Source organism: Erithacus rubecula, assembly GCF_903797595.1.
Source record: "Erithacus rubecula genome assembly, chromosome: 4".
NCBI lineage: Eukaryota > Metazoa > Chordata > Aves > Passeriformes > Muscicapidae > Erithacus > Erithacus rubecula.
In genome coordinates this window covers 65,899,132-65,924,981 of record NC_136686.1, presented here as the reverse complement: position 1 = coordinate 65,924,981, position 25,850 = coordinate 65,899,132, and the positions used below count along the sequence as shown (strand labels likewise).

The 25,850-nt window shown below is 43.0% G+C and overlaps 1 long non-coding RNA gene across 7 annotated transcripts in view; it reads left to right on the top strand.

Annotated features, from left to right (window-relative positions):
• The window catches only part of LOC306801209, a 76,455-nt gene that overhangs the window by 32,752 nt on the left and 17,853 nt on the right, over window positions 1–25,850 (top strand). For 2 of the 7 annotated variants that reach the window (XR_013774018.1, XR_013774019.1), the window contains exons 3-6: window positions 1,166–1,329; window positions 18,804–18,985; window positions 19,202–19,424; window positions 20,008–20,171. The exons of 1 other annotated variant lie outside the window; for it this stretch is intronic. This is a non-coding gene — a long non-coding RNA (uncharacterized lncRNA). Of the gene's footprint in view, window positions 1–1,165; window positions 1,330–17,485; window positions 17,868–18,803; window positions 18,986–19,201; window positions 19,425–20,007; window positions 20,172–25,850 lie in introns of all 7 variants that reach the window. 4 more of the 7 variants (XR_013774015.1, XR_013774014.1, XR_013774017.1 and 1 more) reach the window with 4 other exon arrangements.

Genomic DNA, 25,850 nt, shown 5'->3' with positions numbered 1-25,850 from the left:
TGAAAAAAAAAAAGATGCCACTGCTGAAAAAATAAATGCCACTGCTGAAAAAAAAAAAAATGCCACTGCTGAAAAAAATGCCACTGCTGGGAGAGCTCTGTTTTACTGTCTCACAATGTTTGCTTTCAGTTCTTAGCCCTTTGTTGCTCTCTATGTTTCTCCTCAGCACTCAAGTGGCATCCTGGTAAATATTCCTCTTATCCTTTTTGCCTCTAACACTTTCCCCTTCTAGTAGAAATCCATGTGTGTGGCAGAGGGGGAAAAAGGACTTCGTGGCTCGTATAATTTACTAATTTTTCATCAAAATGTACACTTAATTGCTGGCAACAGAGCAAAATACCAGACCATTACTGTTTCTTACTGTGATTTGGACAAAAATTTCCATACCTTGCTGGATGTTACTTCATAAAATCATCCTCTTATTTTGTTCCTCAAAGACTAAAGTGAGTAACACTTCAACTTCCTTTGTGAAACGTAGAAGAGAATTTCCAGTGCACTTTGTGGGCTGTCCTGTCTTTTAATATTTTGAAGTACATTTTAAAACATTCATAGGGTGTGCAAGTGTACAGGAGTGTATAGGAAAGCAGAGAGTAGCTGGATTATTTGGAGACAGAATGGTAGAGATGGCAGAAATATATTTGAAAATACTCTCCAAATAGTTCTTGTAGTTCTTTGCAGTACAGAAATTCTTCACTGAGCAGACCTGAAACAATGATTGTGTTTGAAAAGCAGAGGCTAAATTCTGATTTCTAAATGGCTTTTTAAATGAAGACCAAGTATTTTATCTTGTTTTGAACAACATAAGTCTGCCAAAGGCAACAAGAGTTAGAACAGACCCACATTGCTGCAAGTGAAATCTGAATTTAGTCCTTCTTGTTCTGTGCTTTTTAGTCATGTGATAATCTTTCCATAAATCGTGGACTTGAAAGGTTTTCTTACTTCCTGCTTTTACCCATCAGATCATGTAAAATGCAGATGAGCCCAGCTTCTGGTTTATTAAGCATAAGCAGAGCACCCCCACTAAATCCCCTTTTGGTCACACCAGCCCTGTTTTGCCCTCATTTGAAAAGAAGACAGCAAGGATGACGAAATTTGTCTTACAAAGTGGGTTTTTTTGGTCTCCTCCCTTTCTTATTCTGACCTGTACTTTGCTTTCGTTATAAAGCGAATGTAGAAATGACCCAGTGGGAGTGGTGAAACTGCAGCAGAGAAACAAAAACTATTTGGATTCATCTGAAAGCTGTTCATTTGCTTGCTCCTCTTTTTATTAACGGCTCCAAGCGTGCAGCCTGTCTTGTTCTGACTACGTGTCTGTCAGCAAGAGCAGAGGTAATTCTTCATCTGTCTCTTTCCTTTTAATAGTGCTTTAATTTTACCAGAGAAGCTATTTATATCTTTATGATTATCTGTTATTTTAACTGCTTTAAATATGTGCTTAAAGCAGCCTGATGGGCATGCTCTGTCGATCTGGGTGAGCTCCTTTTCCAGTAACTTTTATGGGTTTTTTTGAGTAAAGAAAAGGAGGGGGGGGGGGTTAGATTCAGATCTGTGTTTTACAGGTGGAAATCCCAGCTCTCTTCACTGGAGGTTGCAGAACAGACAGCAGCAGCCAAAATTTAGTCTATAATGGGTTTTTGTTTTAATCATCCACGTCTACCACGATGAACATCCCTCTGTGCTGTTGGTGTTGCCAGCACTTTCGTGTTAAGGAAAGTACATTACTGTAAACTGATGAGCAAGTTCTTGTTGCTGTTTGCTCTGGCGGGGTAGGATATTTTTAGAAAGTCGCTTCAGAAGTGTAGAACTTCCTGATACTTTTCTGCTAATTTGCTTCCAACTGAAAGCGCAGGACTGGCAGCGTTCAGATCCCGAGAGGATCTCTGTCCCAAGGCACGGGAAGTGTTCTGGTCCCTGGCTGTGACTGCAGGTTGTTAGAGTTATGAGACCAGAGGTATGTTAATGACCAGAGAAAAGTTTGGTTTGGCTGGTGGATGAAGCAGCACTGGCAAAAAAAAAAAAAAACTCCTAAATATCGCCGGGGTAATTTCGTGTTCCTTAGTGCCTTTTCAAGGGTTTGGCGTGGGGGAAGGAAGGAAGGACAAACGGAAATCCTTTAGATTTTGCTAACACTACCTTAGATAGCCACATCTGGAGCTGTTCCAGAGATCTTACCAGCTGTATTTCTGTGTTCTTCACTCCTGGAGTGTTGGTCCTGGAAGGTCTTGGCTCTTGTTGCTTCTGTAGCACCAGCATACGTGGTTTGCTGTGGCTGTGTGTGTGTGCAAGGGGAGGTGGTGGCTGTATGGGAAACAGCAAAATAACAAGTTTAAAGAAAGAAGGACCCTCTGGTTACGTGCCTTGGTTTTAAAAGAATATTGCCAAGTGCTTAATGATATGTGTAAATGTGGCTTCTGTTTGCATTCCTTTTCATGGTTGCAGTATAGGTCAGTTTGTCTCTGAAAGTGCAGATTTTCTGAAGTGCTCGGTGAACTCTGTCTGTCAGTCCAAGGACTTGGAAGAACAGCAACTGTACTGAGCAGGGAAAATGTACATCAGAACCTTTAAGTTAAAGGTTAAAATTAGAGTTTTCTGCCTGTCATCTTGGCCGTGTGATTGCATTCTTCTGTGTTGCAGTTCCCTATATGGAAAATGAGGATTAATATTATCTCTTGGTAGATGTGGTGCTTAGGTACATGGTGTAGTGGTGGACCTGGCAGTGATGGGTTAATGGTTGACTCAATGATCTTAGAGGGCTTTTCCAGCCTTAATGATTTTGCTTTTATTTCCTTATGTGAAGGAAACGGAATTAATTCATTACTGTTGTTGTCTCAACATAATCTGCAAGGATCAAGAATTGCTACAGTCAGGAATTCCTCCAAGTGACCGTAAAAGTTTGACAAACAAGACATGATAAGTTACAATTAATGGTTAAACTCTATTCCTATAGCAGCTCATGCCAGTACTCTGATTGCTTCTGTTGAGTTGCAAGCTGATTAGAGCCTAAAATTAGGTTTGTTGAAGAGCAAGAAGAGTTTACATGAAGGGTAGTCATTACCATCAGCTAAATAAGATTTTATTTAAATTGAAATTGTACAGTAAGACATGGTAGAGGAGTTAAAACTAGGTGATCTTCAAGTTCCTGCCCAACCTGACACCTTCAGTGACCACCTCAAGATGACAGAATTCTCACACCTTTGCTGGCATGGAAGTTGTGTTCAATGATTAACTGCCTGTGGTTTTTTAAAAATTCGTTTTAATCTGTGTATTTCTCCAGATTAAAAAATAACTCAGCTCTTTGAAATTTGGATTTCAGCCTCTTTGCTCAAAAGCTGTGAATGTGCTAATATGCATTTACATGGTGTAAGAAGCTGACTAAGTAGAAATGCAGTGTACAGTAGGTAAGCGAAGTGATACTGTCTCTTCTTGCTATTTAAGCTGGAATTTAAAGTGAATTGTTTTTAAAATGTATATATAGCTTTGCCACCCATTTCCAAGTTGTTAAGGGAGGAAGGGTTGTCCTCATTTTTGCTGAAAAATGGACATGAGAGGAGCAGAGTTTTCCCCTCCCTGGCTTGCTTGGTCATGCCTGGGATAAACTTGGTGTCCCTGTTGTCAGTAAAATGAGGGTAATACATGGAGTTGTTCACAGTTTCAGAAATTCTTCAGTGATCCTAAACCTCTGTGATAAAAAGAGATGGAAACTTCTGTAATTCTGTTTTTAATCAGCTTTTAGAAACAAAACTTTGCAATGTGTTTGCACCTACATGGCAGCTGAAGAATTTTTTGTCCTTTCTTTCAACCCCTTGCTTAACCACAGCACACATCAAAGTATTACCAAAAAACTGAGCGTAGGAATTCATATTTGAAGAGTGTTATCCATAGATGACTTCATGTTTATTCCAGTCTTACTTATTTTGAGGTTCTGAAATGCTTTTGTAACTTTTTCCATTCACATCCCTGTCTTGAATTGAAGCCATGTTGAAAATGATTTTGCATTCTCTAATGAAAACTTCCAAAATTTGCATCCAGTTCCAGCAACACTTTACTGCTATATCCCTTTCTTTCCTAATCTGCAGAAAGGAGCAAATGAAAATAAATAGAAGCTGGCATGTTTCTTCTTGTGCAGTTTTATTGGTGTGCGTGTTTGTTCATTTGTCTCTTCACTTGTAGAATTCCATGATCTTACAGAGTGGTTTGAGGTTTGCTCTGAATTGGTGAGACTTTGCTATTTTTCACATTTCAACCATTTCTGACATTTTCATGCAATAGAAACAATGCAGTAGAGGAGCCACTGTTCTTTTGGAAATAGCCATTAGATACATTGGTGCCATCTCACTACTTTGAGAAGATTTGAAGAGTATCTTGATGGATTTTTGACCGTATTTTAATGAAGATTTTGAGACACCCATTCATTTTTGTTGCCATGCCCAATTGTCCAAAGTTTGCTAAGAGAGTGACAGATGGATTCCAAAATGTGCACAACTCCAATAGGGATGCTTGCAGCTCTTGCTGTTTTTTATGTGGAATATCTAGGTTGCTGCCTTCAAGGGTTTACCCCTTACCTACTGTCACCCATTATGTAGTTTTCATGCTTTAACTTAAAATGGGGGAGAATTTGGCTGTGTCTTAAGCATGGCACTGAGCAGCAGCACGTGGAGCAGGGTTTGATCAGACCTATGTGACTGCTGGAACATGGGTTTGAGCCTGGTGGCACAGCCACAGCTGTATTTTCTTTTAAAAGCAGCACTCTGTGCTGTACAGGCTGTAACAACAATAACACTCTGAAGCAAGAGGTCACATTGATCCACACTGGAGTTCACTGCTCCTCAGACTTCAGCTGAGGTCAGTAATGAACTGAAACAACCTTTCCAGCATTTGCTTTTCCTAGTGCCAGCGGAGGAGCCGGGAGCGACCTCCTGGAGTTTTCAGGGAAACTCATTGTTCACATAAACCCTGAGAAGGAATTTCCCTTCCTTCTTGGCCTGCTAGGTATGCAGTGAACCATACAGTTTGTTTTAGCTACATACCATCTGCATTTTATTTTTGTTTTGTTTACTGGCCTTCCACCCTCCAGTGTATTGCTGTGTTGTGTAGTCCACCTTTGTCAGCAGCCTGGGATTTGCTGCTGGTGTTCTGCGAGTTGTTGGTCAGGGACAAAGTAGAAATAGGTGTAAATTTCACCTGTATTGTGCCTTCAGGGGAATGGGCACTAGTGGTTTGGATATTTTGGGGCTGCAGTTTTCCTGGAGCTTGTGTGGTTGTGTATTTTGTCTGTGTGCTGGGACCTGCACTCCCAGGCGGGCATCACTCTCCTGAGGATGGAAGCAGCTTCTTGCTTGTCTCTCTAAAGAAAATCTAAAAGTGATACAGTACAACAACACCCCCAGCCTCCAGGATTCCAGGAGTCCTGTGCTGCTGGAGCTGGGGCTCTCTGGGGTGCTGGTGACATCCCTGTGCAGAGCTGGGGTGGTGACAGTGTGGTGATCAAACCCCACAGCAGCCGTGTTCACCCTGGGCTCTGGTGTGGAGGCTTCCAAAAGACACAAAAAGCTGTGTACCAGCCCTGGGGGCTCAGTGCTGCCTTACAGGAAAAGGGCCTCATTGCTCTGGATCCAGGCTGGATCTGTGCCTCTTGGAAATACCATGGCCAAGGCAATAAAACCACCCAGAAATGCCAGGAGCTGGCTTTGCAAAGAATAGTATTGTTATTGATGGTTTTTCATTAACTAGGCTACTCCAGCTTCCTGTTATCAGGAGTATTTGAGAGTTGACTGTGCTGTATTGTATCAGAGTTCCTTTCTCCTGCTTCATGGTCCAGAAGTTCGGCTTTTCTTTTGAGATAGCATTAAGCTGTTTATTTAGTATCCCTTGTGATCCAAACATGGCCACATTGGTTTGAGACACAAATCTTCAGTATCACTGCGGTCACTGTATGAGCTTCATCAAAGCTGGGTGAGATTGGACAATTGGTTAATGTTCAGTGAGCAGAATTTCCTTTTTCTGTACAGAGCTTGCATCCAGCAGCAATGTGATGATAGGACTGCAGGACCACATTTAATAAAACAGTCTCCTACCAAGAGTTCTTGCTGTTAAATAAATCAAAACATGCTATTTCACTGGGTGACTTGTGGAAAATTAAGTAAAAGTTTTATAATTGTAGCCTCTGCAAATGGTAAATAGCACATCACAATAAAATCATTCAAGTCTCCTTACATAAATTGTTTATATGCTGCTAATCCTTTTTTACAATGAAAAGAACATTCAGGGGCCTTTTAGTATGGGAAATTCTTATAATCTTGTGGTTACTTATGCATTTGACTTCCATGGTTTGGCTGACAAACACATTGAGAATTTTTAAAGCCGAAGCTCCTACCTGAGCACTGTTGGAAGTTTCTTGTGTGGAATACTCAAATTTCCTGTTACAGCTGCACAATAATCTGGATTACACCGATTCTGCAAAAGAAAGAGATTACACAAAATGCATTTTGTTGTCAGCCTCTCCAGAGTGAAATTTCATCCTTCTTGCAGTACCTTTGTCCCTAACATCCTGCTAATGATCCTTTCCTTTTCACTTGCACTCCAAGTCCTAAATCTTCGTTCTTGAATACTTGCATGTTGAAACCTGGGAGAGATGTTCTGTAACCTTAACCTTTCCTTGCCATGGAGAGCAGCCAGCACATACCAAAGCCCTGGTGGAGAATTTGGGATGCGATGGCCAACACGCACTCACTGTGCTGGGAGAAAAATCCCTGGGCTTGCCTGGAAAAATTTAACCCAAGAGCTCCAGATCCTTGTTATTCCTTGCAGAGGAAGACATGAAAGGGGACTGGTTCTCAAAGGATTAAGTTCTCAAGGTTTTAGAGGACATAAAGCAGATTCATTCACGTGTGACCTTCAGCACGTTACATGTACACGATGGGCTGGGAGGCTCGAGGAGAGGCTGAGCTGAAATGGGTGAAAACACAATTAGGGCTGACCTAAAGTCTGCACTCTAACTCTGTGGAATATAACAATGCACTGAGAGCAGCATGGTTGGGTGAAAGTACATGGTCAAATTTTCCCTCAATCCCTCAAATATGGATAGTAAATAAGAACATGTTGTTTTGGTGACCTTTCTTCAGTTCTACTCATCTGGTTGCTCCATATCCTTGCTCTCTCCAAAGAGGAACTCACAGGGAAATAAATAAGGCATCAGTGACTGTGCCAGAGTGAATTTGCTTATAGACACGTGAGCATGAATGGTGTTACAAAATGGAACAAGTCAGGTGAAGGGAATTTTCAGATCCCAAGATGAAAATAATTTCGGAGAAGTATAGACAAGTTTGGAGCGTTATTAGTAGAAGTGAAAGTTGGTAGACCTTTTTTTTTTTTTTTTTTTTTTCTGCCACCCAATTCCTTATGTTTTGGCAGCAGATGAGGGTTTTGTTTTGTTTTGTTTTTTTCCTCCATGAGATTCAAAAAACATGAACAAGCCTGCATGGATTTTTATAACATGATACATCATGGGATCACAGAATAATTTAAGTTGGAAGGGACTTTGTGAGGTCTTCAGTCTAACCTCCTACTCAGAGCAGGATAAGCTTTCTCTGGCATTTACCTGGCAATGTTGCTGCAAATGAAATTTTAGAAATAGTTGTGATTATTCAGTCATTGTAGTGAAAAAATACCTGGCAGAATAAAGGCCACCAGTCAATGCTGTGAAAGAAAATAATTAATTTCCAAAAGGCAGGTGGTTTTGGGAGATGGAGGCAAAGAGGATAAAGGGAAGATCAGACATGGAAATAATTAATTTATTTTAAAACTGACCATCCCTATACTGATTTTCATCAATTACCAGAAATTAGTTTAACTAATCCATTAAGTGATGCCAGTATTGGGACCCTTTGCCTATCTTTATCCTTAATCCAGGCTTGGACTGTGTCCTGGTGCAGGATTTGTGCAGTGGGATGGCTGCAGAGAGGCAGAGTTGGTGCAGAATTGGGGGACTATGAATGGCAGGAGGATATGAGAATTCCCCTGTTTCAGCACAGCTGTGTTTTATACTGGACTCAGCTGGACTGCACTGGGATTGCTGGAAGAGTTGGAGATCTCCTGATAAGTCCTTATCTACCAAAATGTTGTATGCATGTCAGTAATCCACATGAAATTAGGATTTCGTGCACTGAGGCCTTAATTTTTAGTAGCAGTTCTGAAATTCTTCTATGAACTGAAAAAAAGAACAGTAAAATAATTATCGAAATATTATGTCTTCTGAAAAAATGGGGCTTCCTGACTTCATCATTAAGATGTAGTGGATTGACTTCAGAGTTATGAGTATTTCCAGTGTAGATTGGGGACCATTACTGCTGAATTTAAATGATATTTGAAGTGAAAATAATGTGACACAAATGTTGGACCTGGAAAGAAGAGGAAAGCTATTTTTTTTTTTTTTTTGTGTACCTCACAGAGCTAAGGAGAGAGTTAATTCCTGGGTACCAGCTGAGGCCAGTGGAGGGACATGGGTACATGTACTGGGAGAATTGACAAATCTTAGAACTGCCCAGCACATTTGGAAGAAGAAGAGTTCAGATAAGCCCCTTTGAAAAGCAGGAGGGTGTGATTGTTAAAATCAGTCCTTGCTGTGAGCTGCAGGTCTTGGCACTGCTTGGCACTACTGCTCATCCAAGGGATATCTTGGCACAAGCTGGGCTTGACCAGGAAATGTTTTTTTCTGGACTTTAGTGTTGAGGGGAAGCAACTTTGCTTCTCTTTGAAGGCATGTCTGGGGAAGGTGTATCACAAATGACTCTGCCTGAGCAAGTTGATAAAAGTGTGTCTGGGTGACAATAAATGTTTTCAGCTTTGCCCTAAGCTGCCACTTCCTTTGAAGTTCCTGTAGTTCCATTATATGATGTTTGCAATGCTGGGAGAAGCATCTCAAACACATTTACAAGGCAATTTCTATGTTACAGAAAACTCAGAAGGTGAGAGTAAAATCTTTATAGAAAAATGAGGACCCGACTCCCCAAAGCAGATTTACAAGGTAAAAATCTCCTTTATCCCAGTGGGTTTAGTCCATGCTTTCCTGTGCAACCTCTCATTCCCCAGTTTTAGTAAAATCTTTGTCCCTCCTAATTCAAGTTCAACCTGCAGAGGAATTTTACTTCTCTTTCCATCAACCCATCAGAGGAGGGAAAAGAAAGAGAACATCAAAAACTGCATTATGGCTTAGTTGTCAGGGCAGATAGAGTTAAAGGGAGCATCTGAGAAAATGTAAGGTTTTAATCCTACACTAATTGTAGTGATAGTGAGTAAAAAATGGGCTGCAGAGTAAAGGCTTTGTTAAATAATATTCTAGCTGTTGGTTTAAGTTGGGCTTCTAATGCATTGGAAAACTGACTGAGGGATGAACAGTGCAGAAGAGACTTCTGGTGTCTGAATCTTTCATACCCAGCAGAAAGGCAGAAAGTGACAGGGTTTAGTAGCAGCCTTTTCTCTTTTTTTCCCATTTAGTTGCATCTCTTGTTCTGTGAAATGTGTCCTGTTGTGGAGTTTTTTATCTGCAGGACAATGTGCTTTACATCTACTTAAGGTTCCAGCATGCTGCACTTCAGATCTTCCATAGCCAGGAGATTGCAGCAGCTCATATCCCTGTTATTTGGTGTACAGATGCAGCAGGAATGATAAAGGTGGGGAAGCAGGAACCTGTTTCTAACCTGCAACAGATACAGCCACAGAAACAGTGATGGGTAATAGCAGTGCAGTGTTGTTAACAAAATGTTCTTCATTTCAAAGGCAAATACCCCTTCAAACCTCCACTTCTGCCCTGGGAAACAGCTGTTGGCATTAACAGAAGGGTGTTGGGGCACAGAGAATTTATAGGAAACTTATGCAACCTCAAGTAAATGTTCAAACTGGCTGGATCAGGTGGGAGGTCAGGACTCAGGCAATGTGGAGCCTGCTTTTATCTTGGAGAGTCTTGCTGTTATTTCAGCACACCTCTTACTTTCTCTGTGCATTAGCCTCCTGAGTTTTGCAAAGTAAACCTGAAGATTTCTGTCTGTCAAAACATGGGGATATAGGGATGGGAAGGGTGGGTTTGTTCATCAGCATAAGGATAGCATGAAAGATGACTCAGATACAAGTGGTGAGGAATCCACTGGATCCATGTGGCTGTTTGGGGTGGGGAAAAAAAGCCACTTTTTTGGAATTATTCTGAAAAGTGAGATTTGCCAGAGAATTCACAGAATCCAATGAAGAGGTTCCCATGGAGGGAGATTGGGTGCAGCCCTAGCTGTCAGCCATGGGAGTGCTGGATGAGAATTGCAGGTAGGTAGGTGGATAAACAAGGACAGGAGCTGTAATTACTGCCTGCAGTTTGGAAAGCACCCTGGTGCTCTCCAGGCCTCCCAGAGCAGCCCTGCCATGCCAACCCACTGCAGAGGAGCCACAGCTGGCTGCCAGCGATTCATATCCATTTTGTGGAGTGGCTTTGAGATCTGCAGATGATAGAGCTGCTAAGTGTTGTTATGAATGATTCAGAGCTTCTGGCTCCTGTTGCCATACATGGATCATCAGGCTGTCTTTCTCTGCCATTTTAAAATAATTGTCTGAATGACCTGAATATCTTCGAAGTAGCTTGAATTCCCGTGCAGGCGCTGGCTTTAGAAGCGAAGTCTTTCATCTGATACACTTAACATTAATTTTGCTTCTTTAATGGGACTCTCTTTCCCCAAGTTTACATGATTCAGCTTGCAGTCTGTTGGAGGTGATGTTCTCTCCCAGTATGTGTTGGGAGACACGTAGGTAGCTGTGTGTGTGCCATCCACTTCCACGGGCACACCAACAATGAGGGGTTTGTTCGCTTGTTGCCCAAACAATACTTGGGAAAAGCTCGTGTCCCGCTTGGCTGTCACTTCTGTTGTTGTACTTTGCTCTTGGTGACATCATTTGGTGGCAGCTAAATGAAGTTTATGAATTGTTGGATGCTCTTTGACCAAGGATGTTGACTTTCCCTGGCAGCCAGGCAGGTTTTTCAGAAAAAGCTGCTAATCTCCCATAATGCAGTAATTCAGTTACAAGCGTTGGTGAGAGTGGAGTGGGTCTGTTTTTGTAGATGGGAGATAAATAAAAAGAGAACTGAAAAGCTGGAGAGGGACTTTTGACAAGGGCATGTATTGAAAGGGAGAATGGCTTTAAACTGACAGAGGGTAGGGTTAGATTAGCTATTATGTCAAAATTCTTTACTGTGAGGCTGGTGAGGCCCTGGCACAGGTTGATTGGAGAAGCTGTGGCTGCCCCATCCCTGGAAGTGTCCCAGGGTAGGTTGGACAGGGCTTGGAGCAGCCTGGGATAGTGGGAAGTGTCCGTGCTTGTCTGCTGAGGAGGAGAGCAGCAAGGGCAGTGAGGTTAAGGAAAGGCTGGTGCTCATTCTCCTTGTGCTGAGTGGCCAGGGAGTTTCCAGATGAGATGCATCAAATGCAGCCATGCTGCCAGAGCAATGTCATGAGTTTCAGCTCTGCTCATTAATAGCCACGTCCTTGTGACTGTCCATGGGATCCATCCTCTTCACAGTCATCTTTTCCATGTGAGGAGGGCTCAGCTCTTGGTGCTGTGCTAGAAAAAAACAGCCTCATCTTCCTCCCAATGCTTCCTTCCCTGTGTTCTCTCCAAAAATGTCAATCTGAGGCAATAATGTATGTGATGTTGAGGTGGAGACTTAGTTGTGAAAAATACAGTCCAGAGTTAGCAGTGCACTTTGAACATCTTGCCCTTAACTCCACATTATTCCTCCCTCCTCATAAAAATCCTTTTATTAACATAAGAGGGTATTGCGTGATGAAATGCACTGTCTGCTCTTTAGGTTATTGTGTTTGCTTTCAAATTAATGTCTTTTAAGAGAGAAGTGGATCAGTTACTTTCACATTGCCCAAAGTTCTTTGTCCATCTCTGTGTTCAGGGCCAGTGCTGCAATTATGTTTGCAAATTTGAGGACAAAAATTGTTGGAACAAAATCTCTAAGGGGCAACATTCTGACTTATGATTTCAATTTATATATATAAAGTTTATGCCACAAATCATTATCTAAAATTTCCCGTTTTTGTGGTTGTTGTCTTTTTTTTTTTTTACAGTAGCTTAAAGCAGCATTTAAGAATTTGGTATCACTGTAGCTCATCTGACAGGGCTGTGACGTTCCTGGCTTCCCTTCTGAGAGGGGAAAACATCCCAAATAACTCCCTGGAATAAGTCAGATGAATCATGTCATGCAAGTGACAGTTTCTTTGCACTGACTTTAAAGGAGTTCCCTGTGACTAACTCAGATACCAACATCTGTGCTGCAGGTATTTAAATAGAAGTGAGAATAATCCCACTCATGAAGTATTTTCCTTGCTTTTCAGTTGCTTTCAGTGTGTTGAGTGGTTCATTAGGAGGAAAATGTGAATCAGAATTCCACGGATTTTCATTTATAGATGATCCACCATTTTTTCCCTCCACAAAATTTTGCAGTGGGGTTTGTAGTTACACTGAGGAATTTGCCTGTCTGTTGGAGTACTTGTGGTTTTTATTCAAAAGCAGTCAAGATGCCATAGTATATTCCTACTTGCAAGAGATTCTGCATCATTCACCACTGGAGAGAGGGAGGATTAGAGGGACATACCTGCATCTAAAGGGGGCTGGAAAGATTCACATGAGATTATTGCATTATTATGCTTGAAATTTAATTTTCTCAAGGTGTTTGTCCATTGAAATTAGAGGCCTTGGTGGAATATTCCAGCAGGATGCTACAGCCACATGTTGATATCTGCAGACTTGCTGGCAGAGCCTTCAGGCATCCATAAAGAAATGCACTCTGGTGTGTTTTGAGGAGTATTTGCCCAGCAGGTCCATACTGTGTAAACAGGAGCATGTAAATACACAAAATAGTGCCAAACTGATGGATCAGGGAAGAGCAGAATTCCCAAGGAGTGTAGGATGGATTCTGCTATGACTAAACTTTCTTGTGCTGCCTCAGGAGTGTGTATTGGTGCTTCTGTGAGGGTGATCATGGTGAGGGCACTTCAAGCACTTCAGCACTAAATCCTACATAAGGAAAACATCTTTTATTTTTTCCTGCAGTTCTGGGGCTGAGCTGTTCTTGTTTGCAAGAAGGAAGATGACATTTTTTCTTTCACCTAGACAAGAAGCACTCTCTCCCATTGACCTTGGGGGTCTATCAACAACACCTCTCTCCTTCTCCAGCTCACACTGACAATTTTTTTTTTTCCATTGACACCAGTGCCCATTCCAAGGGCTGAGTCAGTGCTGAAGTGCTACTAGTAAACTGTTAATCCCTATTGAAGTGCCCAGGGAGGGAATGTGGGGTGCAGTGCCATGGCAAGTACCAGCTCCGAGCGCCCGCGATCGTTGCAGCGGTGCTGACCCGACTTGTTCTTCTTTGAGGGAATGGTACCTGCTTGCTTGGAATGTTGGTACATGCTTGTGCTAATGCACTTTCTAAGTGGGTTGAGTTAAATTAAGGAACTGGCAGCAGGAGCGAGCCAGAAGCCTTAAGGAAGTGGTGCTGCCAGGCTCTGGCATCCCTGCCAAGGCCAGTACACTGGAGCACATCTAGGTACACTCCAAAACGTGTCCTGCACAGGAGGTGACTTGTTCCTGAGGCTCTGACTCAGTGTCATGGGCTGCTGTGTGTTTGCTTATCTGTTGTGGACATCTGTGGGACTTGACACTTCTGGAAAAGTCACATCTTTCATGGGATGCTGTGAGTTGGCTGCATTTTCCCCTGTTGTTTGGGGGTGCCCTGAATGTCCCTCTCCCATCAGTCCATGCCAGTGATGTGTTGGAGAGGCTGTGGATGGTTTTTGGTCTCTTGAGCTCTCAGGGATGTGCAGAGAGCAGAGCATTGCTGAGCTCGCTGTGGAATTCCATGTCCTGCATCCAAAAGCTCAACTCTCACCCTCCTTTACCATTTTCCTCTTTGTCTCAGCTCCCTCTGGCACTCAGATACTGCTCCAGGACATGAAGAGATTTACCAGGGCCACAGCACTTCCAGCTGGAGCTCAGCTCTCCACAGCAGTCCCTCCCTCAGCTCTCTGCCAGGCACTGCCTTCCCATGCAGACACATTTTTCCATGCCATTGTCTGCCTGTCCTGGTTTTTTGCCTCCTCAGGTATCATTTTACCTGTACTTTTCCATCCCAGGAGAGGAGAAGCATGGTGTGATGCCGAGCAGAGACTTGTGATCTCACTGAGATGCCAAGAGTTTCAAACGTGCCATCTAGTGGTGTGAGCTTGGAGCACTCAAAATAAAGGAAATCCCCCCAAAAATCCACCCTCCTCCAAATGCTCGTTATTTCTGAAGTGTTCCCGTGTTTGGGGCAGAAAATGAGTATTTATGGCCCCTGCTACCCTGTTGGGTTTTTTGAGTGTTGGGGAACTGAGCTGTTCAAGGATTTCTTAATCAGAACAAGGAGCAGGGAGTTTTTTTAGTCTGTTATTTAAAGCATATGCTGAGAGATCTGTACCTTCATAGCAAGAAAACACAGTTCATGCTGCTTCCCATTGGAGGAGCTGAGTCAGTTTTGCAAACAAAATAAATCTTAAATTAAAATGCCTTTTATTGGGGTGAAGGGAGGTAGCAGTAATGTGCTTGTCTGTATCCATGCAACAATTCATTATCAGTGCCCTGTCATGAGCTGCCCTGTGTTTGGGGATCAGTACTAGGACATATTCCACCCCAGCTCATAACCTGAAGTACTTCCAGCTTCCTCCCTGCTAAAGAAGAGAGCACCAAAATTGCAAGGGGCTTGAAAAAAAAAAAACAAACAGAAAACTTTCTAAAATCCTACATTTATCACCAAGATAAGAATAGGCTTACAATGAGGAGTGTTAAAAGGCATGAGGTTTGTACCACAATTTTGGCATGTTCATGCAGTGAATTATAGCCTGAATTAAATCTGTCTTGGGTGTTTGTCTTTGCTGTTATCTTCAGTTCAGGCTCTGGCACAGAATTAAAGTTGTTCAGGTTGATGTTTATGTGTGCTTGCTGTTCCCAGGATTTTTACCTAGAGGTCATCGTGTCCTTTTCTCTCATTACCAAGAAACTTGCTTGCTGTTTGCATTGGATTATGTGATCCATCTGTTGTAGCTACCAGAGTAAGTCAGGAGAGCAATTCCATCCTGCCTTGCCTGCCCCTCACGTCATCCTTTCCATGCCAGGGTCAGAATTCAGCCACTCCTGTCAACTTCTACAGCTCCAGAATGTATTTATGAGCATGCCTTGTGTGCAGGCCCATGAAATGGAATCTGAAAAACTGCCAAACCTGGAATTGCAGACATAAAAATAATACAAACACCTGTAGAACAAATAAGAAGAGTTAAGCATCTCCAAATTGTTAGCAAGTGAAGTGGGAAGAAAAAATGTATGACAATATTAAATGGTGTCCTGACTTGGGGTCTGCTTGAACAGCTTGGATAAAACACAGAATGACAATTAAGAAAAGAATTAAAAACATAGACTTCCAAATGTCCTGAGAAGTCCTTTTCTCTGTAGGGTGAGGGTAAAGCTGTGCTTGCACATCGTCCCGTTTTGAATCTTTTATGTGGTTTGGGAGCAGTGGTGTGTTTCAGAAGGAGGGGTGAGAGGTGTCTACTCTGCTCATAAATGTGTAGTATCAAAATTATAGCTCAGTACCAGGCTGTGGGCATAGGAGGAAAAAACAGAATACAAGTTTCCCACTTTCCAGGGAAGAGACTTTGCAATGGGAGGATGCAGAAGGGTGAGTAGCATCTCTTTCCCAAAGAAAATGTTAGTGTTTTGCTTCGTGCTGAACCTCAGTGCTGGGTTGTGAACCCCTCTGAAAAGTTGTGCCAAGGTATCTGCAAGGTCAGTCCTGTAATAATTTAATCTTAAGCAAGAGAAGGTTTAGTTTTGATCTGGTTTAGTCCTTGAGCTGCTTCTGCGTGATAACACAAAATGGGACGTGGCCGCAGGGAAAAGCCTTGGTGCTGTCAATGAAGTGCTGTGCAAAGTGCATTTGCTAATCCACTGGAGACTGATTTATTTTTTTTTTTTTTGATGTAGACACCTAAATAACACTGGAGTGGGTGTTCCTGTCTCCCTGGCTGTGTCTGTGCTGTCTGTACCCCTCGGGGAGCTGCTCTGTCCTCCCAGCCCCTGTCAGGCATGGATGTGTTCTGCCCAAGCAGATTCTCTGCAGCAGCACAGCGTGGAGACCACCAAAAGATGTTAATCACAACCTGTTAATCATTTCTGTCAAGTGGGGTTTTTTGGTTGGTTTGTTGGTTTTTGGTGGTAGGTTTCATTTTAAAGCTTCTGATGCCTATTACCAATTTAGTAGTTTTATTATGATTTACAAGAGTTTGAGTTTTAAGACCTGGTTGCATACCCAGATTTTTGGTCCTGATGACAATTTGAATTTGGAGTGGTTTGACTCCCTGATGGTCCTGGGAAATGTAGAATCTGCTGGAGCAGTGCCAGAAGCCTGCATGGGGATGTGGGAACCAAATTGGGAATGTCCTGACCTGTGCTGCATCCTTGAGGGTTTTCTGGGGTGAGCCATCCCTGCAAGCACACTGGGCTGTGCTCCCTCCTAACAGGCCACAGGGATAACCTAACACATTTGTGCTACAGCCCACAGTCCAAAAAGCTGTGTTATTTATTAGTCAGAGTGGATGTACCTGGCAGGAAATATTTGTTTGTACTAGTGGGAAGCAGCATTTGACTTTATGATGGCAATGCAGGTCTTTTTATTAGTAAAACTTAATGTGTAACAGAATAATTCCGTTGCACCTACTACTATGCTGGCATGATTTTGTAGAAAATAAGTTTCTGTTTCCTTGAAGGCCTTATATAAGGCTTAAAACTGGGAATGAATCCAGCGTGTTCGATCACAATAAAGGAGCTGCTTCAGAACAGGCTCTTCTTTGGGAATAGCCGTAAACACATTTATATTTAGACACTGCTATTATACACAAAACTTGCTGAAGAAACGTTGCCTGAGATCCCATGGTTTTACTGTGTGCCATGGGGGCTGTGCCCAGGCTAAACCTGTTGTAGGAATTTGGGGGAAGGTTTAAAACACAAGATCATCTCTCAGATCCGTGGCTGCCGGCAGGGCTGGGTGTTGAATGGCTCTTTACTGTAAAAAAAGCATTTGTTAAAAAGGCTCAGAAACTTCGGCTGGCATCCTACATATGCAAATGCCGGTGCTGTCCATGTTATATTTGGATTTCAGGGTTTTTCAGATCCATTTCAAGGCGATGGGTAGCAGCTTTATGTGGTTTGATGGCTCGCTTTCATCACCCATCCTCAATTATTATACATGAGATCCACCAGCCCCCTCGAAGCCACAGTGCCTGCAGCTGAGCATCAGCACGGTTGGGAACAATAAGGGGCTGGCATTTGGGAGTTTCTTTCCTTTCTAATTGGGCAGGACCCAAAATTACTCCCTTGCACAGCTCACCCATCAGGCTCCAGTCTTCAACAGGTACATTTCCATCTGAGCAGCGTGAGGATGTGAGATTTGGGGAGATTTGTGACCTGTTTACATTCAGCATCGTTGGTTGTGTGCTCCGGTAGAGTTTTGGAGAGGTGCAGGACAAAACATGGGAAGGCTTCTGCCTTTGTGGATTGATTTTTTTAAGGATAATTTGCCATTTTCTTCTTCGTCTCCTTCCTAATGAGCTGAATTGTTAAAATATGTTAATGTAAGGAGACACACGAGGAAGGGTGAAGCAATATACTGACACGTTGGATAATTAGATCATCTCCTGCGCAGGAAAAAAGTCAAGTACGAAACAGGAACAAGAAATGCTTCCCTCCCCCCCTGTAGAGGCACCAGGTCTGGCTCTTTCTGCATGCAGAAGCAGGTTAGACAATTAGATCTTTAGTATTAATTGATTTTTGTGGGATTCCTGAAGATTCAAAGCAGTGTTTGTAGTAACTGTCTCATATTTGTCGGTTGCTTTTTTGGGGGAGAAGTTGGGAGCCTTGTTTGAGAGGGCTGAATTTGTGTGCTGCGTAATGCGTGATGAAACAAAAAATGTCTGTTGCTGGGACTGAATTTGTGAATGTTGCAAGTGGTTAATCAGGTCTTCTCAAGAAAATACTTGTGGATTTTGCCCTGAATAAGCATTAGATCAAGGGGATTTTGTAAAGAGGCACGGGACATTGTGGCTGCTTTTCTGCTAGTATTTGGTTTTTTGGCAAAGCTGTGCTTCGTATTTCTATTAAGACTTATTTCTTTGAAATAATAATTTATTCATATTCACTAAGATCCCAGCCCACTATGAACTGGTGCCTGCAGGGAGGGCTGGGACAGTACTCCACCTTTACTCACAGGAGTAAGCCCTCTCCATGGGTTAAGTTCACTTGTTTGATAAACATAACACTTTGCTTTTGTTCTCTTAATCACTTCCTTCGAAGAGTTAACTTCCTAAGCAGCCACAGATTAGTTCTCTCAGTTGTTTTAATTATTTTTCTTGTCACGCACAGTGAAGGTCTCGTGTTTGTGAAATGTCTTCTTTTATTTTTGTCCCCCCTTCCATGGCAGCCTCAGTGATGCTGGCACTGAGAACCCAGCTGAAACGCTCTCTCCCTGCACTCCTGGCATTCATTTTCTTCTTTATTTTAAACCAGATTTCACTTTTTTTTTGAATGGGAGTGCAGCAGGACGTAACACTTTCCTTTCAGGGTGATCCTAGTGCTCCAGAATGTTGCATTCCCGTAAGGAGCACGCCAGAGGCTGTGTGGCAGAGGCTTCCACGTGCTCTCTGCTGAGTAATTTCCTTTTGTATTGCTGACAGGTGACTCAAAGCAGGAGGCAGCAGATGGCCACGTCGTTAGCTGGTGGCCACAGCCTTCCCAGATGAGTTTTGGAATTCCCATCAAAGTGGGGATTAGGCTCAGGATATGCTGGTGGCACAGAGCACCCCAGGGGAGCGTGGAAGAAGAGGAAACCATTCATAGCGACTCATCTGGTGCTTGGGTGAGTCAGGGGTCTGCTGTTGGTGGTCACAAAGGCACGTGGCTGAAGAAATGGCCTTTGTGCACTCTGCAGGATGCAGACTGTCTCCAAAAATTAATTCTCCCTGCTTGATTTGTCCAGTGAGTTATTTCCAGAAAGGAGTTACTGTATTTTCTGGAATGAGTATTGTGAAATTCTTTCTCCTTTTTTTTTTTTTTTTTTTTTTTTTAAATACAGTGGGCAAGTTTTCAGCTGGTGATTTATCAACAAAGTATTTTACAGGATCATAGTTAAAGGCTCATCTTAAAAAAAAATTACGCCCTGTGCAATAGGGAAAGTAAAAGCATCTCTGTTTCCAAGTGATGAAGGAATAACCGAAAGAGCTGATTCTTGGAATAGTAGCTCCATTGGCACTCGTTGGTGATTTCCTGTGCATTTGCTGCAAGAATCTCTCTGTGATGTGAGTAGGTGGTACTAAAGGGTTATTACGAAACCAATTTCCAACCAGACGTTTTGAGTCATGGATGGGGAAGAGGGACAGCAGCTCCGGAGCTTTCTCTTTGTTCAGGCTCTGCTCCTGAAACACACACCCGGGATATTCTGTGCCTGCCTGGAACCAGGCACGCCAGGACCAGGTGTGGGGTCACACAGAGTGCTCTCCTTTGTGCCACCCCATGCCAGGCACAGCCCCTGCAAGGTGCACACGGAGCAGTTTGCCCCTCTGCCTTTTCAATTGTAAGTATTTTCTCATGGCTTTTCCCAGACGTGGGAGACAAAATGGAGTTGCGTCAGGACGGATGCCTGTGCCAAAACGAGGTGGTGGTTTGGAGTGGTTTGGTTCTGTTCTGGAAGCAGATGGGCTGCCACTGGCAGGAGACAGTTGGCTTCTCCATCAGGGGGAAAAAAAAAAAAAAAAGGCAAGAAAAGAAGGGGTGTTTAAGGGAATTGGTCTGGCTCCTAAAGCGAAGGAATTGTTGACCCACTGACTCAGTTGTGAGGCATTAGGGAAGCAGTCTTCCTGTGGTTTCTTTTGTTGGTGGCAGATTCAGAGCCTGGCTGGGAGCGTTCGGGTGTGAGCAGCAGAGGAGAGGCAGTTCTGGTACCTGCTGCTGCTGTGGGATTTGCTTGGTGCCAGGGAGGAGCTGAGGTGCTGACGGCTGAGCAACACCTGAACTTTATTTCTGATGCTTCTCCTGATAGTGCATTGGTAAGTTTATGTGTTTGTTTTCAGTGCTGAGATGGTATCTTGCTAAATTTGATTGAGAGAAAGCCCTTCAGCAGCTGTTTGAAGAAGTGCTTTCTTTCTCTTTTTTTTTTCCTTTTTCTCCCCATTGGAGCATTTGCAGAAGGCACTGGCTGCCCTGCCACAGGTTAGGAGTCTGAATGAGGGGGAGAATTTCTCGATCAGGATAACAGAAACAATTTGAAACTGCTTTTCCCTCCCACCTTTCAGCTACAAACCTCTGCTGACATTGGTACTGAGCAAAGGGGATGGTCCAGAGCTCCAACTTGGGATCACATCATCCCAGACTCGTGGCTGAACTGTAATTTCCCTGTTACTCTGAATGAACAGGGCTCTGGTCTTGTAGAATAAAATCAGATGTTCATCCCTGGAATTAAATCTAATGATGCTTCCCCTAAAATATGCCTAGAATAGAAACAATGTTATTTTTAAGTGGCTCTGTAAAATGCCAAGAAAAAAGATATCAATTAGTGGTTTCTCAAAAAAAATAAAAAAACAACATCCCAAATGATGAACATACTATTGGCTGGAAGGCATCACGTTGGCTGGCAGAGTTGGGTCTGGAAGTTGTGCTCCCTGAATCTGCTGTGGACTCTGTCACTGTATTTGGGAGGAATTCTTTGGAGGGGGGAGCTTCTTGGGCAAGTAGTTTATTTTTAGTTGTCGATGAAACGAGGGCAGTGATATTCAAATTCCCTTTGGTGCTTTACCAGCATTGTGACTGTGCTTTCCATTTAGAGAGGATGCTGATACGAGATACTCTTGGATTTCCAGAGCATCGTTTGGAATGCTGAGATTATTAGAAAATGGGAAAAGCAGAATAGTGATTATTGAATTTGTCTTGCTCCGTGAGGTGTCTTCTCCAAACAACAGCTGTAGGAATTGCAGGCTCTCCACAAAGGGAGGGATCCACTGCTGCTGTTATTTCCCTGGATGGTGACACCAGGACACCTTGCCTTCCCAAACCCACTTAATGTTGGCACTTCAGAGAGCACTCAGGGATATTTTTTCCCTTTTTTCCAAAACAGTCACGGAGGAGGCTCTCCACGCACCACACATCCCTGCAGAACACCAAATAAACCCAGTGGTTTAATTAAAAAAAAAAAAAAAAAAAAAAAAAAAAAGAAAAAATAGTAAAGGAAGGTTCAGCATTGTATTGGGTTTCCTTTCCCTTCCTTAAGTGCTTCCTTTGGATCTTGGGAGAAGAGCTCAAGAGCAGGGAGCAGTTGTACCAAAAGGCGTGGGAGGCCAGGTCAGGGAAGAGTCACTTGGTTGTTATGTGGGTGTGAAAAGCCTATGAAAAGGAAAGGGTGGAGGAAAATATTTTACTTGAATTAAACAAATAAAGGAGAACGTTATATGAATTAGATATTCACAGATAGATTTTTTGCCAAGTATTTTTTGTGAATTAACTGCCTATCTCCCGAAAATCATTTATTTAACCGTAACCTTATCAGAATGTTCTCAGGAGGGATTTTTTTTTTTCCCCAAAAGAAAAAAATAAAAAATCTTTGTTTTCTTATCGCTTCAGATGAAAAGAAAGGAAGTTGCAGATTTTTATTGCTGCTAAATTGTTAACTGCTAATCCTGTATTGAAGCAGTAGATCAAATTTCCTTAGGATCACAGTGGAACAGTTTCATTTACTGAAAAATCCCAAGCAGGCTCTGGTGGAGGAGAAGGAGTCTTGTGTCTTGAGTTCACTGCTGTGTGTCCACCTGTGGGACAGGGAAGGTGCTGCTCTTGAAAATCACCTGTTTTGGGAAATGGGTTTTTACCATTGGTGCAGTGCACAGGGATGCTTTGAACCCAAAATATTGAGTAAAACCTTATTTTGAATCATGATTTATTATTTTTTCCATAGAATCTTAGAATATGCCAAGTTGGTCATGTATGCAGTACCTCCTTTTAGTGGCAGCTTTGAAAATGTCACCAAATATGATTGAAAGAATCTAAATTATATGTTGCAAAAGTGGTATTTTTCCATGCCTTTTGTTGTTACCTTGAGCCAAAAAAAAAGCCAGCACATGGAGGCAGGTGGAACAGAACTCTGTCTCTGGAGCAGAGTATTGTTCATTGCAGTACTTAAAGTCTGGATTTAAAAAAAAAAGGCACCAAAAAAACCCAGGCAAACTAACAAAAATTGACCAAAAAAACTGCCTTTATCATAAGTAGTAGCTTTTGAAACACAAGCCATAAATTGCATGTAAGGAAAACATTTAACAGTCCAAAAGTGGATGCACAGGTGTGTAGTGTGATGTCTTGTACAAAATGCTGGATGTTTTAGGTCTGGGTAGTGTTTTGATAGTGTTGATTTATGCTGGTATCTCACTGGGATTCCCATGAGGAAGTTCACAGGCTGTTGTTTGTTTTGTAAATTTTCAAGGATTTTTTATGGCCTGTAGCAATCCAGAGTTTGCAGCTAAAGTTTGCATAGGAAATGGTGAGCTCAAAATTGGACCTGGAAAAGAGGAGTGAGGAGTCTTCCTGTTCCATCACTCTGCTGGAATGGTAACACCAACATCTGAAAGAGAAGAGGTAATTGAGGCAAATAAAAATACATATTTTCCAGCAGCATGAGGTATGAATGGAAGCCACTTTTGTCAGTGATTTTTCAGGGTAGAGTTGTGGGTGATGGTCTCTGGTGTCTCATCCCCTTACTTCCTTCTCATAAAATCATAGAATGGTTTGGGTGGGAAGGGGCCTTAAGGAACATCCAGTTCCAACACCCTGCCGTGGGCAGGGACACATTCCACTGGTCCAGGTTGCTCCAAGCCCTGTCCAGTCTACCCTGGAACATTTCCAGGGATGGGGCATCCAGAGTTGGATTTATTTCTGCTTCCAGGCTGGGACACCTCTAGGCAGTGCTGCTGTGTCCTGCTGGGGCTGCAGGTGTTCCCTGGTGCAGCAAATGGACACCAACAGGCAGTTTTCACTTCTCACCAAAGTTTGGGCACCTGAACTGCAACTTTAAGAACCCAAGTGGATACAGAAATTCCCCACATGACCTGTTACTACAGGCTCAGGTGAGAATGTGCATGCAGTTTTATTGCCAAAACATGAGGTTGGCAGAAGTGAGTCATACCTGGGAAGATCTCAGCCTTGCTCTTTGATTTACTTTTATCCACCAAGTATAAAAATATTTCCAAGAATACAGGTAGGAATATGCTGTTCTCCTGTTAGGGCAGAGCTCTCACTGGCTCTTTGGTGTGTTTACATAGCTCATAGGATGTATTTTGGAGCTTCAGTATAAAGGGAGCTGTGTGTACATTTTATCTAATCTTCAATGCAGTAGGCATGAGCAGCTCTGGAGAAGGGACCAGAACACAGGGCTCTGCCCCTACTCCTGGGAGTTTCTTTCTCATGGAGTCATACTTGCCCTCCAGGGCTTTCTCTTCATGGCTTTGTGAGTTTTGAATTCCTCTGTGAGCTGGCCCAGCTCCAGCAGGAGGGCAGAAAGAAGCCTCAGCCCAAGCTCTGCTTCAATCCTGCTGGTTCAGGGACTTTGGAGGAGGGGAAATGCCCAGCCCTGGCAGAAGTGCCCAGTTTCCCAGGTGAGCTCTTAACCAGTGTCACTATTTTAAGGTGACAGCATTGTCTTCTGTGGCTTTGGGTCACTATGGTTGTTGGATGTTGTTTGCCCTTGGTGTTCAGTGTGAGCAGAGGGTACCTGCTCTGCAGGTTTCATGGGTGGTTTCAAGGTCAGCTCCTTCCTTGACCATCCTTGGTGACCAAGTGCCCTTGGAGTGATCCAAACTGAACAGCTCAGTTTGCTGAGCTGATTGGAAAAAGTGATTTTTCTTCTCCATTTCTTCTCTCTTGGGAAATCAGAGCTGTTCCATCCCATGACCTGACTACAGGGCTGCTGGTGCTGATCAGGAGGAGTTCATGGCCAGAAGCAAAGGAGAAGGTGGCACTGTCACTTACAGTGACAGCTGTGTGAACTTCATCAGCTTGTTCAGGAAACCTCACCCTCCCTGTCTGTTCATTGCAGTGGAGCTCAAGGAAGAGCTAATTCAACCTTTTTCTCAAAACAAGCAATCCGTTCAACACTGTTTCCTGTGTTCCTATGGAATCTGGATTTTAGGTGTGTGCATTTAACTTAAGTATCTGTTCAGAGCACAAGTATCTAAGAAAAAGAAAAGTACCTAAGGTAATACTGTGTAGAGCTAGAGAGGAGTCTATCCCTTGCTAAAATTTTTGGTTATTTCTGATCATGGAATCAAAGGATGATTTGGATTGGGAGGAACCTTAAAGACACCTAATTCCAACACCCCTGCCATGGGTGGGGACACCTTCCACTACCCCAGGCTGCTCCCAGCCCCATCCAGCCTGGCCTTGGACTCTTCCAGGGATCCAGGGGCAGCCACAGCTTCCCTAGGCACCCTGTGCCAGGGCCTCCCCACCCTCCCAGACAAGAATTTCTTCCCAATATCCAATCTCAACCTTAAATCTTACTGTTGTACATAAATATATAGAAATAAACTTTATAGAGTCTGATAGGCATTTATCAAACTGGCATCTTCTCAAAAAGCATCAAAAATTATTCTTCTGTTCATACTTTTCACAAAACTTCGTCTGTTATTCCACAAATCCCATCCTGTTGCAATCAGAAGCAGGAGAGAAATTCCATTGGCCAGCAGGGAAAAGAAAAAAAACTAAAGACCCCCAAAACTCCCTCCCTGCAGTAGGTTTTGGGGCAGTAATAGGGCAGGATTATCTTTCTACATCACTCTGCTTTCTACTCTGCTACTTTGGAGTTTCTTCTCTTCTTCAGCATTTTTCTCTGAATTTTGCTGATTGATTCTTACAGCTGTTGCTATAATCCATTTTTCTCACACAACCTCCTTTCAGACACCAGAGGTGTGCTCATACCCTGCATCCTTCTGCTCCATCTTCTCCCTGCCTGTGTGCTTACCTAACAACTTGAAAACAGCAAACAAAGCACGTGATCTGAGAAACGAGCTGGTATTTTACCCTAAGGGAAGATTTTCTCAGCGCACAAATCAAGAGTTAAACAGTTAAAAGAGCTGTGTAATGCAGATCCAGCCTCTCTGAGGCTCCCACGTAGGAGCAGAGTTATTTGCATACAGAAATGTTGACACACTTGAGCTCTGCCTTATCAAATCCCACTGTCAGAAATGACCCCGGGCGTTCTGCAAGGAAGGTGGGGATTGTCTCTTGAATGGCATCGGTTCTGTTGTGCCTGTTTGGGAGAGTTCCCCACAATCCTGTCATTACTGAGCCCCTGCCAGTCACATCCCTCCTGGCACAGCTCTGATGGGGAGTAGCTACAACACCCAGCTACAAGAGCCTCCTTTTAATTGAGCACTGTGATTAACACACACCGATCAGGACGATTGAGTTGCTGCAGAAGTTGGCCAGCCCTGTGCTAAGAGCTCCTATGGAATTACAGAATCAGAGATGTTAGAGATGGAAAGTGCATTAGATCATCCAGGCCATCATCTTGCCAGTACATGTTTCCTGCTGCGTGGTTTTGGCTTTTTTTTTTTTTTTTTTTTTCCCCTGCACTTTATGGCTAGAGATAACTTTAAGAACTGGGTCTTCCACTTTGATCATCTGGAATGTTTCCCACAAAATTTGATGGCAAGATTTTTCTTTGCCTAGTATGTACCCTAAATTTT